Here is a 16,913-nt window from a genome sequence, read left to right as displayed (position 1 = left end):
CATACAGTAGAAACTCCCAAAAAGTTTCCCTATTTTGGAAACTAGGGGATAAGGTGCCAGTTTTATTGGTACTATTTTGGGGTACATATGATTTTTAATTGCTCTATATTAAGTTTTTGGTGAGGCAAGGTAACTGAAAAATGGCTGCTTTGGCACAGTTTTTTTTTTTTACAAGATTCATCTGACAGGGTATATCATGTGCTATTTTTATAGAGCAGGTTGTTACGGACGCAATGATATCAAATATGTCTACTTTCTTTGTTTGTTTGTTTCAGTTTTACATAATAAAGCAATTTTGAAAAAGAAATTATGTTTTTGTGTCTCCATTTTCTGAACGCCATATGTTTTTTATTTTTCTGCCGATCGTCTTGTGCAGGGGCTCGTTTTTTGCAGAAAAAGAGTTGAGGTTTTTATTGGTACCATTTTTGGGTACATAGGATTTTTTGATCATTCATTATTACACTTTATGGGGCAAGGTGACCAAAAAATTGGCTGTTTTGGAACAGTTTTTATTTATTTATTTTTGCAGCGTTTATCTGAGGGGTTAGGTCATGTGACAGTTTTATAGAGAAGATCGTTACGGACGTGGCAATACCTAATATGTATACTTTTTCTTATTTATTCAAGTTTTACACAATAATAGCATTTCTGAAACCAAACAAATTATGTTTTAGTGTCTCCATAGTCTGAGAGCCATAGATTTTGTATTTTTTGGGCGATTGTCTTAAATAGGGTATAATTTTTTGTGGTATGGGGTAACGGTTTGATTGGTACTATTGTGTGGGTCATAAGCCTTTTTGATCGCTTGCTGTTGCACTTTTTGTGATGTAAGGTGACAAAAATGGCTTTTTTTACACCGTATTTTTTTTTTTTTTTATGGTGTTTATCGGACGGGGTCTATCATGTGATATATTTATAGAGACGGTCGTTACGGATGCGGTGATACCTAATATGTGTATTTTTTTATTTGGTTTTTCATTTTTTTATAGGAAAAAGCAATTTCTTTTTTTAATTTTACATTTTTATTTATTTATTTATTTTTACTTTTATAAAAAAAAATTATCAAGTCCCTCTTGGATCTTGAAGATCCAGTGGGGCTGATGGCTGTACTATACTTTGCAATGCTCTTGCATTGCAAAGTATAATACAATCAGATGCCCTGTAGGTGGCAACAGCGGACGCTTTTGGAAAGCGTCCTGTTGCCATGGCAACCATCGGGAGCTGCAATCACAGCGCAGCAGCCCCGATGGTGGAGAGAGGGAGCCCCCTCCCTCTATTAACCCCATGGATGCCGCTGCCGCGGCATCTATGGGGTTACAGCAGAGTGTCAGCATAGAGCTGACACTCTCTGCTGATGGCGGCGGCTCAGGAATGGAGCCGCCACCATCACACACAGCAGGGGGACCGCACGGCATGGGAACATGGGGGCAGCGCTGGAAAGGGGGCAGCATTGAGGGGCCAGCATTGAGTGAGTCAAGGCCAGCATTAAGGGGGCAGGAGGAATGTATGGGGCGGGGAGGGGGCGGACCGCAGGAGATAAGCAGCGGATAGATTCAGCGGCAGGCAGACACAAGGGGGGGCTTGAAGGGGCACACATAGGGGGCACACATGGGGGGCACAGATCGGGGAGGGGGGGCACGAGGACACATTACCTGATTTCAGTCTCTGATCTGCAGAGCGCAGATCAGAGCCTGAAACCGGCATTTTTTCACTGCCGCGATCCGATTGGTTAGTCTGCACAGACTAACCAATCGGATCGATTGTCGGCAAGGGGCCACTCTGGTCCCTTGCCGGCATTACTGAACTGTATGCTGTCCGTGACAGCAGCAGGACAGGGGCAGAAGCTTTAATCCAAGAGCTGGCTTGACGTCTATATACGTGGTAGCTGCACGGGGTATGTGCAACTATCACGTATATATACAGATTGCGGTCGGGAAGGGGTTAAGATCTCCGCACCCTAATCAAAGACTAACATGAAAAAGGATATATAAATAAAAAAGAAAAAACTTTCTGTTACCTAAAACTCCATGTAACCCTTACTTCTATCATCTTCCCAAAATTCATAAGAGAGTTTAGAGAACCCCCCGGGTAGACCCATCATTTCCAATGTGAAATGTGCAACAAGCAATATGTCACAATTTTACCTTATGTAAAAAACCTAACTAGTTATCTTCATGATTTTTGCTAACTCATTTGTGACCTTAAAACAATTGAGTGACAGGAAACATGCATTCCTTACAATGGATGTTACAGCACTTTATACAAATATACAACACTATCTAGGCCTTCAATGCATTAGAACAGTCCTAGAAAGGGACCCCAACCTCAAACCCCCACAAATACAAATTCTATTGGATAACCTACGATTCATACTCAAGAACAACTACTTCATGTACCATGGGACAACATGCCGCCAATGTAAAGGGACCGCTATGGGGACGAGAGTGGCGCCGTCATTCGCAAATTTATTTATAGGGGAATTTGAAAGAACAAACATTGCCAACCATCCCATCTATAAAGATCATATTGTATACTATATAAATATATTGATGATATATTTATCATATGGGACTGAGACGAAACATCCGCCAAATCCTTCAGCCAGTCCCTAAATTGCACCGATTGAGGAATCACGTTTAGCCCCAACTTCAGTAGTACAGAAATAGAATTTCTAGACATCATTGTCTCTAGCCAGAATAATACAATTTCCACAAAAACCTATTTCAAGCCTGTCGACACATATAGCTATATCCATTATTCCAGCTTCCACCATAAAAGATGGCTACAGAACATACCCTACAGCCAATGGAAACGCATAAGACGAAATTGCACTAACAAAAGTGACTTCATACAGCAAAGCCAGGTGATCAAAAACAGACTAGTAGATAAAGGCTACCCCACCGGCATTATAAAAAATGCTATAAAAAAGGGTCTGCTATCATCACAGGAGGAATGTCTACAAAAACAACACAAAAACAAGAGAGACCAGACTATGTAAATTTCATCACACAGTATAGCACCTCAAACAAATACATCAGAGAATTGCTGGCAAAACACTGGCATATATTGTTGCAGGATCCTCACCTTGCAAAATACCTCTCACATACCCCAAAAATCACATATAGACGAGCCCCAACGGTTAGGAGCATCCTAGCCCATAATAAAACAAAACAACACAACACCAAGGAAACCAGGTCCAATACTACCACGCTGAAGAAACTGGGAAGTTTCAGGTGCCAGTCAAACAGATGCCTATGCTGCAAAATTATTACCCATGAACAAACGTCTGTTACTTCGAAACACAATGGTATGACCTTTAAGATAAAACAACACATGACTTGCCAATCTGTGTATGTTATATACCTGATAGAATGCGGGTGCGGCCTACAATAAGTGGGTCGTATCTTTCAAGCCTTACATTGTCGCATGAACCAGCACAGGTACAATATTCAACGCCACTATCAGAAACATAGCCTCTCTAGACATTGCGCTACTACAATTGAGAGAGAGAAAAAAAAACTTTTAAGGTTACTCCCTTAGAGCATATACCTGAAAACCCTTATAACCGATTCGATCACCTACAGAAACGAGAAGTCTTCTGGATTTATCAACTCAACACTCTAACGCCTCATGGTCTAAATGAGATGAATGAAACAATTATATAATCGCCAATATAAAACATCTACATATACAGTACAGACCAAAAGTTTGGACCCACCTTCTCATTCAAAGAGTTTTCTTTATTTTCATGACTATGAAGGCATCAAAACTATGAATTAACACATGTGGAATTATATACATAACAAACAAGTGTGAAACAACTGAAAATATGTCATATTCTAGGTTCTTCAAAGTAGCCACCTTTTGCTTTGATTACTGCTTTGCACACTCTTGGCATTCTCTTGATGAGCTTCAAGAGGTAGTCCCCTGAAATGGTCTTCCAACAGTCTTGAAGGAGTTCCCAGAGATGCTTAGCACTTGTTGGCCCATTTGCCTTCACTCTGCGGTCCAGCTCACCACAAACCATCTCGATTGGGTTCAGGTCCGTTGACTGTGGAGGCTAGGTCATCTGGTGCAGCACCCCATCACTCTCCTTCATGGTCAAATAGCCCTTACTTTCAAAGTTTTCCCAATTTTTCGGCTGACTGACCTTCATTTCTTAAAGTAATGATGGCCACTCTTTTTTCTTTACTTAGCTCCTTTTTTCTTGCCATAATACAAATTCTAACAGTCTATTCAGTAGGACTATAAGCTGTGTATCCACCTGACTTCTCCTCAACGCAACTGATGGTCCCAATCCCATTTATAAGGCAATAAATCCCACTTATTAAACCTGACAGGGCACACCTGTGAAGTGAAAACCATTTCAGGGGACTACCTCTTGAAGCTCATCAAGAGAATGCCAAGAGTGTGCAAAGCAGTAATCAAAGCAAAAGGTGGCTACTTTGAAGAACCTAGAATATGACATATTTTCAATTGTTTCACACTTGTTTGTTATGTATATAATTCCACATGTGTTAATTCATAGTTTTGATGCCTTCAGTGTGGATCTACAATTTTCATAGTCATGAAAATAAAGAAAACTCTTTGAATGAGAAGTTATGTCCAAACTTTTGGTCTGTACTGTATATGATACAGAATGCCACCCACTGGGCAATGAGTCCCACCTATCCCCTTTATACTCTGAAAACGAGGCTTAATGAATGCACTTACCTGCATACATAGACTGACATGTATGGATGCATGTCAGCCATGCATACGGACAAGAGTCCAACTATAGACATACAGTCAGGTCCATAAATATTGGGACATCAACACAATTCTAAAATTTTTGGCTCTATACACCACCACAATGGATTTGAAATGAAACTAACAAGATGTGTTTTAACTGCAGACTGTCAGCTTTAATTTGAGGGTATTTACATCCAAATCAGGTGAACGGTGTAGGAATTACAACAGTTTTCATATGTGACTCCCACTTGTTAAGGGACCAAAAGTAATGGGACAATTGGCTTCTCAGCTGTTCCATGGCCAGGTGTCTGTTATTCCCTCATTATTCCAATTCCAATGAGCAGATAAAAGGTCCAGAGTTCATTTCAAGTCTGCTATTTGCATTTGGAATCTGTTGCTGTCAACTCTCAAGATGAGATCCAAAGAGCTGTCACTATCAGTGAAGCAAGCCATCATTAGGCTGAAAAAACAAAACAAACCCACCAGAGAGATAGCAAAAACATTAGGCATGGCCAAAACAACTGTATGCAACATTCTTAAAAAGAAGGAACGCAGCGGTGGACTAAGCAACACCAAAAGACCCAGAAGACCACGGAAAACAACAGTGGTGGATGACCTAAGAATTCTTTCCCTGGTGAAGAAAACACCCTTTACAACAGTTGGCCAGATCAAAAACACTCTCCAGGAGGTAGGTGTATGTGTGTTAAAGTCAACAATCAAGAGAAGACTTCACCAGAGTGAATACAGAGGGTTCACCACAAGATGTAAACCATTGGTGAGCCTCAAATACAGGAAGGCCAGATTAGAGTTTGCCAAACGACATCTAAAAAAGCCTTCACAGTTCTGGAACAACATCCTATAGACAGATGAGATCAAGATCAACTTGTACCAGAGTGATAGGAAGAGAAAAATATGGAGAAGGAAAGGAACTGCTCATGATCCTAAGCATACCACCTCATCAGTGAAGCATGGTGGTGGTAGTGTCATGGTGTGGGCATGTATGGCTGCCAATGGAACTGGTTCTCTTGTATTTATTGATGATGTGACTGCTGACAAAAGCAGCAGGATGAATTCTGAAGTGTTTCAGGCAATATTATCTGCTCATATTCAGCCAAATGCTTCAGAACTCATTGGATGATGCTTCACAGAGCAGATGCATGGACAATGACCCAAAGCATACTGCAAAAGCAACCAGAGAGTTTTTTAAGGGAAAGAAGTGGAATGTTATGCAATGGCCAAGTCAGTCACCTGACCTGAATCCGATTGAGCATGCATTTCACTTGCTGAAGACAGAACTGAAGGGAAAATGCCCCAAGAACAAACAGGAATTGAAGACAGTTGCAGAAGAGGCCTGGCAGAGCATCACCAGGGATGAAACCCATCAGGATTTGCAACCAAGTATTAAGAAGTGATAGAAGTAAAGAAGTCGACAGGCACTCTATATCAGTTTTTTTCCCATCGATTATTCTATAAATTTTTTACTATAATAATACCCACTCCCATCGATTTATACACCGAATAGACATATCTTTACCCCACTATTCCCCACCCCCCTCTACACTATCCGGGTGACTATCCCAGCACAACAACTCATCACAGTAAATAACCAACCAACAAAATTATTTATTCATTTTTTTATACAAATAAATATTTTACAAACAAATTTTTATAAATAAACAAATATCCTATAAAAACCAGATCTAGAGTGCCTGTCGACTTCTTTACTTCTATCATCTCTATACCTATCAGTGGCAAGGTGAACCACTCCAGACAAGAGCACCACACCAGGGAGTAATTTGGGAGAGCCACTATTACTCTTGTATAAGTATTAAGAAGTAAAAGTTTGATTTATGATTATTATTATGTCCCATTACTTTTGGTCCCTTAACAAGTGGGAGACGCATATTCAAACTGGACCTTTTATATGCTCATTGGAATTGGAATAATGAGGGAATAACACACACCTGGCCATGGAACAGCTGAGAAGCCAATTGTCCCATTACTTTTGGTCCCTTAACAAGTGGGAGTCACGTATGAAAACTGTTGTAATTCCTACACCGTTCACCTGATTTGGAAGTAAATACCCTCAAATTAAAGCTGACAGTCTGCAGTTAAAGCACATCTTGTTCGTTTCATTTCAAATCCATTGTGGTGGTGTATAGAGCCAAAAATGTTAGAATTGTGTAGATGTCCCAATATTTATGGACCTTACTGTATACCCCCTACTAATTCCACCATGACTATTGAGGATGTGGGAATGCACATATCTGCACACATGGATGCACATGAATGGATGCATGCGCAACTATAGAGAGTATATACCCTCTACTATTACCAGAGGGTAGAGACATACCCTCTACTAATACCACCATAACTATTAAAGAAGTGGGGATGCACATTATCTGTAAACATATGGATGTAAGTCGGCCAGGCATTCAAGTGCGCGTCTACGTATAGATGCATTCCCTGCACTAACACTATTGCGTCCTTCAGTTAGATCAAACTGGGTACAGCTCACAATCCAGCACATCAATCCTGTAACCCCCTTTTTCCATATATATTTCCTATATATACATATTCCTTATGAATAATACTTTTAATAACATTTTTTACTCTCTATGATTCTATTATATTGTGTAACACATTTGTATTATTTGACCTTTATGCTCAATGTATCGATTTAATAAGAGAATCCTGCCCTCTTTTCCCCTTTCCACCCTCTTTCATATTTTTTTTACCACACCCCCTTTTTAGCCACGCCCCTGCAACAGCACACCCAAACTGAATTTAAATACATGTGCTTTTTAAATTGTTGCAAATTAATATTGTCCTGATGAAGGGGGCTGCAAGCCCTTGAAACGCGCTGACCACAATAAACCTTGTGTGAAAAGACAAGTCCTGCCTACAACATCGTGCTTGACAGCGCTGAAACAAGTAGTTCCAATAATTCCGGATTTTTCTCCTTCTAGTTTCATCACTGCACAAAATCCAAAGGAAAGTGCAGTTCGGAACCAGGGCTGCAGTCACGCGAACCTCCCGGATGCTGGTCGTGATCCAAAAATTAACAGCAAGGCGAATTTAGCTGTTGTGACTCCATCACAACACCTTTCGGTAAGCGCAATCTATTACCTTATTTTACCTATTTGTGAAACAATACCACAAATGAGGCGCTGCCTCCTCTCTTTATCTTTTTTATTTGTATTTACTTCTGGGTAGATTACTAAGTCCCGAAGCAGCCTCAGAGGAAATGTCTATGGTAGGTACAATATAAGTCTATGTGCACCTAGATGATGCGCATGGCGCTAGGTACGTCACTCCACCAGTACATCGCTATAGGTAGATTGTCAAGAAGGCATTACAATGTAGAGTGGAGCGATAGGCGCATCTCAGGGTCTGATAATTATAACACTGGCATGTACCTTCAGCTGATTGGACATTACAGATGTCAATAAGGATTAGCAGGCCATTTATACTTTGTTTGCAATGATCTTCCTCATTGCTGCCCAATACCCCTGATGAAGCCAGCCTAGCTGGTGAAACATGTCGGGGGGCAGTTAGTAGGTTTTATTTGTCTGAGTCTGGTCCTGTGTAGTTTTCCAGCAAATGTGTAACCAGTGTATGGTGTTACATGTTCTCTCAAATAATTATGTAACCAGTCAGTGTATGGAGTTACATCATTATCGGTGAGATACCTATTGTTAGCGCGTCAACCAGCAAACATTGTCGCACACAGTGCCAATATCTTGACTGGCAACACTGATAAGGTAGCGTCACAGTAATAGTGCACATCTCTGTCAGCTATGATCCAAGTATCACATAAACACATTTGATACACGGACTGCACACTGCTGTTTTTCCGTTTCGTTGAAAGATAAAACATGTCCTATTATTGCCCGCAAATCACGTTCTGTTGCTCCATTCAAGTCAATAAGTCCGCAAAAAAAACGGAATACATACGGAATGTACACCATATGTCTTCCGTATCCGTTCCGTTTTTGCGGAACCATCTATTGAAAATTTTATTCCCAGCCCAATTTTTTCTATGTAATTACTGTATACTGTATATACCATACAGAAAAATGTAACGGAAACACAACGGAATCGGAACAACGGATCAACACTGAAAAAGCCATATGGTCATGTGCAGGAGGCCTAAAAGGCATCTCTTTTGTTGTTATATTTGGTTCCTTCTGGAAATCTTCTGGGAGGTTCTCTAATACAGCGAATCTATTTGTGGTTAGAATTTTTGTTATTTCTATACATTCTTCTACTGTAACTCTCCTAGGTTCCTTTTCATGTTCTTTGGTGGCTACTTTTGTAATAGGGGTAGATAAATCCCTACTATTTGCTCTAGCTTGCACTTTAAAATGAGCTGTACTATTAGATCTCACTATGTTTGATCTTTTTACTAATTCTTGTTTTGTCTTTTTTATTATTGGGGAAGAATTGAAGTATCCATACTGCCTAAAACCCTGTGTAATATAGTCGTGTGTTTTGGCCCTGATGTTAGTGAGTGAGGGTGAAATTTGCACCCAGTTATGCAAATATGTATATGGCCCTATGGGAAGAGACACTCATCTATATGGCGCCACCTAAGGGTCTAGTTAAATGGTAGCGTTATATAGAGGACTGTCTCTTGCTATGGAGAGGTTCAAGGGAGGATCTAGAAAATGTCCTTACCCGATTAATTCAGAATGATTGGGGCATAAGTTTAACTTGGGATATTGATGAGTGTTAATTTTTTGGATCTTATTATTTATAGAGTTGAGCGCACCCGAACCCGAACATTTACGTAAAAGTTCGGGTTCGGGTTCGGTTTCGGTGTTCGGCGCTTTCTTGGCGCTTTTTGAAAGGCTGCACAGCAGCCAATCAACAAGCGTCATACTACTTGCCCCAAAAGGCCATCACAGTCATGCCTACTATTGGCATGGCTGTGATTGGGCAACTGCAGCATGTGACCCAGCCTCTATTTAAGCTGGAGTCACGTAGCGCTGCCCCTCACTCTACTCGGATTAGTGTAGGGAGAGGCTGCAGCTGCTGTGAGGGAGAGATCAGGGAGAAATCCTATCATGAACAGTTTTTTGTACTCAGCGATATACAGCAAATGTGTTTTGTGGGTGCAGTGCACAATTTTTTTAAGCCTGCCCTGAGCCAACTACTGCTGAAAACGAACTTTTTTTTCTTCAGTTAGTCAATATCAATACATAATCGGCAGCCATTTTATGCAACGATAGTGCACCAGCACAGGCTATCTGCATGTCTGCAAGTCCAGAAATACAGCTTTTTTATTATAGTGCACATCTGGGATTAAACGTGCATAAGAGATTGTTATATTTAGGACAGAAATACAGATTTTTGGTTACTGGGGTAAAAAAAAGCCTCTGATATACTGCACATCTGGGATTACACGTGCATAAGTGACTGTCACATTTAGGCCAGAAATACGGCTTTTTGGTTACTGGGGTGAAAAAAGCCTCTAATATACTGCACATCTGGGATTGTTTGTGAGTTGGCCTCATGCTCCTGTAATTTGCCCATTGGCTCCTGGTATTGCCCATACGGCTCAGGTAGGAGAGTGTTAGGTCCCGGGCTACTTGAGAAACCTTGGCGTGGTGCCCGGGCTTAGACATGTTCTACACCGTAGGACATGTTGACTAATCTCTCAATTTTAAAATCAGTTTGAGGGTTTAGTAAGACTGAAGAGTGCACCTGTCTTTGCTATTATTTTGTTATATTGTTATATTGATTATGACATCCACACATTTGCTACCTTGTGTAGGATGTCTATTGTGGTACTTGTGGTCCGCTGCGGGCATCCTCCACCGTATGCATTTTTGCTGGGGATCGCCATTAGCAACGGGCCACAAGTGCAGGATTTGCTCCCCTAAGATATATGCACGACTGCATGTGGGTTTGAGCACCTCCTGCTAATACCACGCTAGTCTTTTCAGTTTGTACACATCTGGGATTAGACAAGCATAAGTGACTGTCACATTTAGGCCAGAAATACGGCTTTTTGGTTACTGGGGTGAAAAAAGCCTCTGATATACTGCACATCTGGGATTACACGTGCATAAGTGACTGCAACATTTAGGCCAGAAATACGGCTTTTTGGTTACTGGGGTGAAAAAAGCCTCTAATATACTGCACATCTGGGATTGTTTGTGAGTTGGCCTCATGCTCCTGTAATTTGCCCATTGGCTCCTGGTATTGCCCATACGGCTCAGGTAGGAGAGTGTTAGGTCCCGGGCTACTTGAGAAACCTTGGCGTGGTGCCCGGGCTTAGACATGTTCTACACCGTAGGACATGTTGACTAATCTCTCAATTTTAAAATCAGTTTGAGGGTTTAGTAAGACTGAAGAGTGCACCTGTCTTTGCTATTATTTTGTTATATTGTTATATTGATTATGACATCCACACATTTGCTACCTTGTGTAGGATGTCTATTGTGGTACTTGTGGTCCGCTGCGGGCATCCTCCACCGTATGCATTTTTGCTGGGGATCGCCATTAGCAACGGGCCACAAGTGCAGGATTTGCTCCCCTAAGATATATGCACGACTGCATGTGGGTTTGAGCACCTCCTGCTAATACCACGCTAGTCTTTTCAGTTTGTACACATCTGGGATTAGACAAGCATAAGTGACTGTCACATTTAGGCCAGAAATACGGCTTTTTGGTTACTGGGGTGAAAAAAGCCTCTGATATACTGCACATCTGGGATTACACGTGCATAAGTGACTGCAACATTTAGGCCAGAAATACGGCTTTTTGGTTACTGGGGTGAAAAAAGCCTCTGATATACTGCACATCTGGGATTACACGTGCATAAGTGACTGTCACATTTAGGCCAGAAATACGGCTTTTTAGTTACTGGGGTGAAAAAAGCCTCTAATATATTGCACATTTAGGATTAGAAAAGCATAGGTGACTGTCACATTTAAGCCAGAAAAATGGCTTTTTGGCTACTGCGGTGAAAAAAGCATCTAATATACTGCACATCTAGGATTAGCCAAACATAAGTGACTGTCACATTTAGGCCAGAAATACGGCTTTTTGGTTACTGGGGAGAAAAAAAGCCTCTAATATATTGCACATCTGGGATTACACGTGCATAAGTGACTGTCACATTTTGGCCATAAATATTGCTTTGGCATACTGGGGTGAAAAAAGCCTCTGATATACTGCACATCTGAGATTAGACGTGCATAAGTGACTGTCACATTTAGGCCAGAAATATGGCTTTGGCATACTGGGGTGAAAAAAGCCTCTGATATACTGCACATCTGGGATCACACATGCATAAGTGACTGTCACATTTAGGCCATAAATACGGCTTTGTTATACTGTGGTGAAAAAAGCCTCTAATATATTGCACATCTGGGATTACACGTGCATAAGTGACTGTCACATTTAGGCCAGAAATATGGCTTTTTGGTTACTGGGGTGAAAAAAGCCTCTAAAATTTTGTACATCTGGGATTACACGTGCATAAGTGACTGTCACATTTAGGCCAGAAATATGGCTTTTTGGTTACTGGGGTGAAAAAAGCCTCTGATATACTGCACATCTGGGATTAGACAAGCATAAGTGATTGTCACATTTAGGCCAGAAATACAGCTTTTTGGTTACTGGGGTGAAAAAAGCCTCTAATATATTGCACATCTGGGATTACACGTGCATAAGTGACTGTCACATTTAGGCCAGAAATACGGCTTTTTGGTTACTGGGGTGAAAAAAGCCTCTGATATACTGCACATCTGGGATTACACATGCATAAGTGACTGCCACATTTAGGCCAGAAATACGGCTTTTTGGTTACTAGGGTAAAAAGCCTCTGATATATTGCACATCTGGGAATAGACAAGCATAAGTGACTGTCACATTTAGGCCAGAAATACGGCTTTGGCATACTGGGGTGAAAAAAGCCTCTGATATACTGCACATCTGGGATTACACGTGTATAAGTGACTGTCATATTTAGGCCAGAAATACGGCTTTTCGGTTACTTAGGTGAAAAACCCTCTAATATTTTGCACATCTGGGATTAGACAAGCATAAGTGATTGTCACATTTAGGCCAGAAATACGGCTTTTTGGTTACTGGGGTGAAAAAAGCCTCTGATATACTGCATATCTGGGATTAGACAAGCATAAGTGATTGTCACATTTAGGCCAGAAATACGGCTTTTTGGTTACTGGGGTGAAAAAAGCCTCTGATATACTGCATATCTGGGTTTACACATGCATAAGTGACTGTCACATTTAGGCCAGAAGTACGGCTTTTTAGTTACTGGGGTGAAAAAAGCCTCTAATATACTGTACATCTAGGATTAGACAAGCATACGTGACTGTCACATTAAGGCTAGAAATATGGCTTTTTGGTTACTGCGGTGAAAAAAGCCTCTAATATACTGCACATCTAGGATTAGACAAACATAAGTGACTGTCACATTTAAGCCAGAAATACGGCTTTTTGGTTACTGGGGTGAAAAAAGCCTCTGATATACTGCACATTTGGGATTACACGTGCATAAGTGACTGCCACATTTAGGCCAGAAATACGGCTTTTTGGTTACTGGGGTGAAAAAAAGCCTTTAATATACTGCACATCTGGGATTACACATGCATAAGTGACTGTCACATTTAGGCCAGAAATACAGCTTTTGGTTACTGCGGTGAAAAAAGCCTCTAATATACTGCACATCAAGGATTAGACAAGCATAAGTGACTGTCACATTTAAGCCAGAAATACGGCTTTTTGGTTACTGGGGTGAAAAAAGCCTCTGACATACTGCACATCTGGGATTACACGTGCATAAGTAACTGTCACATTTTGGCCATAAATACGGCTTTGGCATACTGGGGTGAAAAAAGCCTCTGATATACTGCACATCTGGGATCACACATGCATAAGTGACTGTCACATTTAGGCCAGAAATACGTCTTTTTGGTTACTAGGGTAAAAAGCCTCTGATATATTGCACATCTGGGAATAGACAAGCATAAGTGACTGTCACATTTAGGCCAGAAATACGGCTTTGGCATACTGGGGTGAAAAAAGCCTCTGATATACTGCACATCTGGGATTACACGTGTATAAGTGACTGTCATATTTAGGCCAGAAATACAGCTTTTTGGTTACTTAGGTGAAAAACCCTCTAATATACTGCACATCTGGGATTAGACAAGCATAAGTGATTGTCACATTTAGGCCAGAAATACGGCTTTTTGGTTACTGGGGTGAAAAAAGCCTCTAATATATTGCACATCTGGGATTACACGTGCATAAGTGACTGTCACATTTAGGCCAGAAATACGGCTTTTTGGTTACTGGGGTGAAAAAAGCCTCTGATATACTGCACATCTGGGATTACAGATGCATAAGTGACTGCCACATTTATGCCAGAAATACGGCTTTTTGGTTACTGGGGTGAAAAAAGCCTCTGATATACTGCATATCTGGGATTACACATGCATAAGTGACTGTCACATTTAGGCCAGAAATACGGCTTTTTAGTTACTGGGGTGAAAAAAGCCTCTAATATACTGCACATCTAGGATTAGACAAGCATAAGTGACTGTCACATTTAAGCCAGAAATACGGCTTTTTGGTTACTGCGGTGAAAAAAGCCTCTAATATACTGCACATCTAGGATTAGACAAGCATAAGTGACTGTCACATTTAGGCCAGAAATACGGCTTTTTGGTTACTGGGGTGAAAAAAGCCTCTAATATAGTGCACATCTGGGATTACACGTGCATAAGTGACTGTCACATTTTGCCCATAAATACGGCTTTGGCATATTGGGGTGAAAAAAGCCTCTGATATACTGCACATCTGGGATCACACATGCATAAGTGACTGTCACATTTAGGCCAGAAATAAGGCTTTTTGGTTACTAGGGTGAAAAAAACCCTCTAATATACTGCACATCTGGGATTAGACGTGCTTAAGTGATTGTCACATTTAGGCCAGAAATACGGCTTTTTGGTTACTGGGGTGAAAAAAGCCTCTAATATATTGCACACCTGGGATTACACGTGCATAAGTGACTGTCACATTTAGGCCATAAATACGGCTTTGGCATACTGGAGTGAAAAAAGCCTCTGATATACTGCACATCTGGGATTAAACGTGCATAAGTGACTGTCACATTTAGGCCAGAAATACGGCTTTTTGGTTACTGGGCTGAAAAAACCCTCTAATATACTGCACATCTGAGATTAGACAAGCATAAGTGACTGTCACATTTAGGCCAGAAATACGGCTTTGGCATACTGGGGTGAAAAAAGCCTCTGATATACTGCACATCTGGGATTAGACAAGCATAAGTGACTGTCACATTTAGGCCAGAAATACGGCTTTTTGGTTACTGGGGTGAAAAACCGGAATTAGACTTACCGGTAATTTTGTTTCCATGAAATCACCATGACGGCCACACAGGAGGTTGACCCATGACCTCTGTAGGGGCAGTAACAGAGAAGAGGTTTAATTGCCTCCTCCCACCTTCATTCCCCAGTGTTTCAAAGATTACTGAGTGCCAGAATCATAAGTAGAAATATTCAAGGTATTATATCATACCCCGAAGGGAAGACACAAGGTATTACTTCATACCAAAAAAATAAAAGGGGGGAAATATGGGCCGTCATGGTGATTTCATGGAAACAAAATTACCGGTAAGTCTAATTCCGGTTTTCCATTTCATCACCATGACGGCCACACAGGAGAATTATAAAATTATACATTTTAGGGGGGGGGGGGGGCAACCGCTTGAAGGTCCTTGCGTCCATAGGAAAGGTCAGAAGATCTGGATAAGTCTAAGCGGTAATGTCTGACGAAAGCGTGTATGCTTGACCAGGTGGCCGCCCTGCATATGTCATCTAGCGAAGCTCCTGCTCTTTCTGAAAAGGTGGTGGAGACTGCTCTAGTAGAATGGGCCCGAACATTTATGGGTGGATCCAGGTTCTGAAGCTTGTAGGAGAGAAAGATGGTATCTTTAATCCATCGGGCAATGGATGACCTAGATACCTTTGAGCCCCTATTCTTTCCTGCAAACTGGAAGAGAAGACTGTCAGATTTTCTAAAGTATTTTGTGGCTTCCAGGTATCTCAGTACAGTGCATCTGACGTCAAGAGTATGGAAGTCACTCTCCCTCTGGTTTCTTGGTTTGTTGCAAAAGGATGGGAGGATGATTTCCTGACTTCTGTGATAGTTGGAGACTACCTTGGGCATAAATCCCGGATCTAGTTTTAAGATGATTTTGTCGTCAGAGATGGTGAGATAAGGTTCTCTTATGGAGAGTGCTTGTATCTCTCCCAGCCGCCTGGCTGACGTAATGGCTATGAGAAATGCAGTCTTTAAAGAGAGTATTTTTATTGTGCAGTCTTCCAGGGGTTCAAAGGGAGGATGCATAATTGCGTTAAGGACTAGGTTTAGGTCCCAAGTAGGAGTACGAGATCTTAAGGAGGGCTATAGCCTGATTGCTGCTCTGATAAACCGCTTAATCCACCTATGATCAGCGAAACTGGTGTCAAAGAAGGTACTAAGTGCAGAGATTTGCACCTTCAATGTAGAGGGAGTATACCCCATTTCCAGGCCGTTCTGTAGAAAGTCGAGGATTTTCTGGATGTTAGGTTCCCTGAGGTTTGGTTCTGTCTCTCCAGACCATGAGCAAAACCTTTTCCATATTTTAAGGTATATTGCTGATGTCACTTTTTTTCGACAGTATTTCATTGTAGAAATTACTTTGTCAGAAAGACCTTGGTGTTTCAGTATGGCAACCTCAGGATCCAGGCTGTGAGCTTGAAGAACTCTGGGTGAGGGTGAAGGATGAGACCTTGGTGAAGAAGGTCCCGGATGGGTGGTAACTTCCAGGGTTCCTCTATTGCTAGCTTCCAGAGTAGGGGAAACCAGCTCTTCTTTGGCCAAAAAGATATGATCAGTATAACGGTCATCCTCCCTTCCATGATTTTCTGAATTATTCTCGGAATCAGGGGGAGAGGGAGAAAGGCGTATGCCAAGCCCCAATTCCAAGTTAGTGATAGAGCATCAATTCTCCAGGGGTGGTCTCTTGGGTTCAGCGAACAGAATGTTCTTAGTTTTGCATTTTCTTTTGAGGCGAACAGGTCTATCGTGGGGAGGCCCCATCTCCTGGTTATTGTCTCGAACACTTCTAGTTT

The 16,913-nt window shown here is 41.3% G+C and overlaps 1 non-coding gene across 1 annotated transcript; it reads right to left on the bottom strand.

Annotated features, from left to right (window-relative positions):
- Window positions 1-1,307: 1,307 nt before the first annotated feature.
- Window positions 1,308-1,393, bottom strand: LOC121009105. Its single transcript, XR_005780700.1, has one exon. It is a non-coding gene; the product is annotated as a small nucleolar RNA SNORD71 (small nucleolar RNA).
- Window positions 1,394-16,913: the final 15,520 nt, after the last annotated feature.

Source organism: Bufo bufo, chromosome 7 (genome assembly GCF_905171765.1).
Source record: "Bufo bufo chromosome 7, aBufBuf1.1, whole genome shotgun sequence".
Lineage (NCBI taxonomy): Eukaryota > Metazoa > Chordata > Amphibia > Anura > Bufonidae > Bufo > Bufo bufo.
The sequence above is the reverse complement of the archived record's forward strand: the minus strand, read 5'-3'. Positions and strand labels throughout refer to the sequence as shown.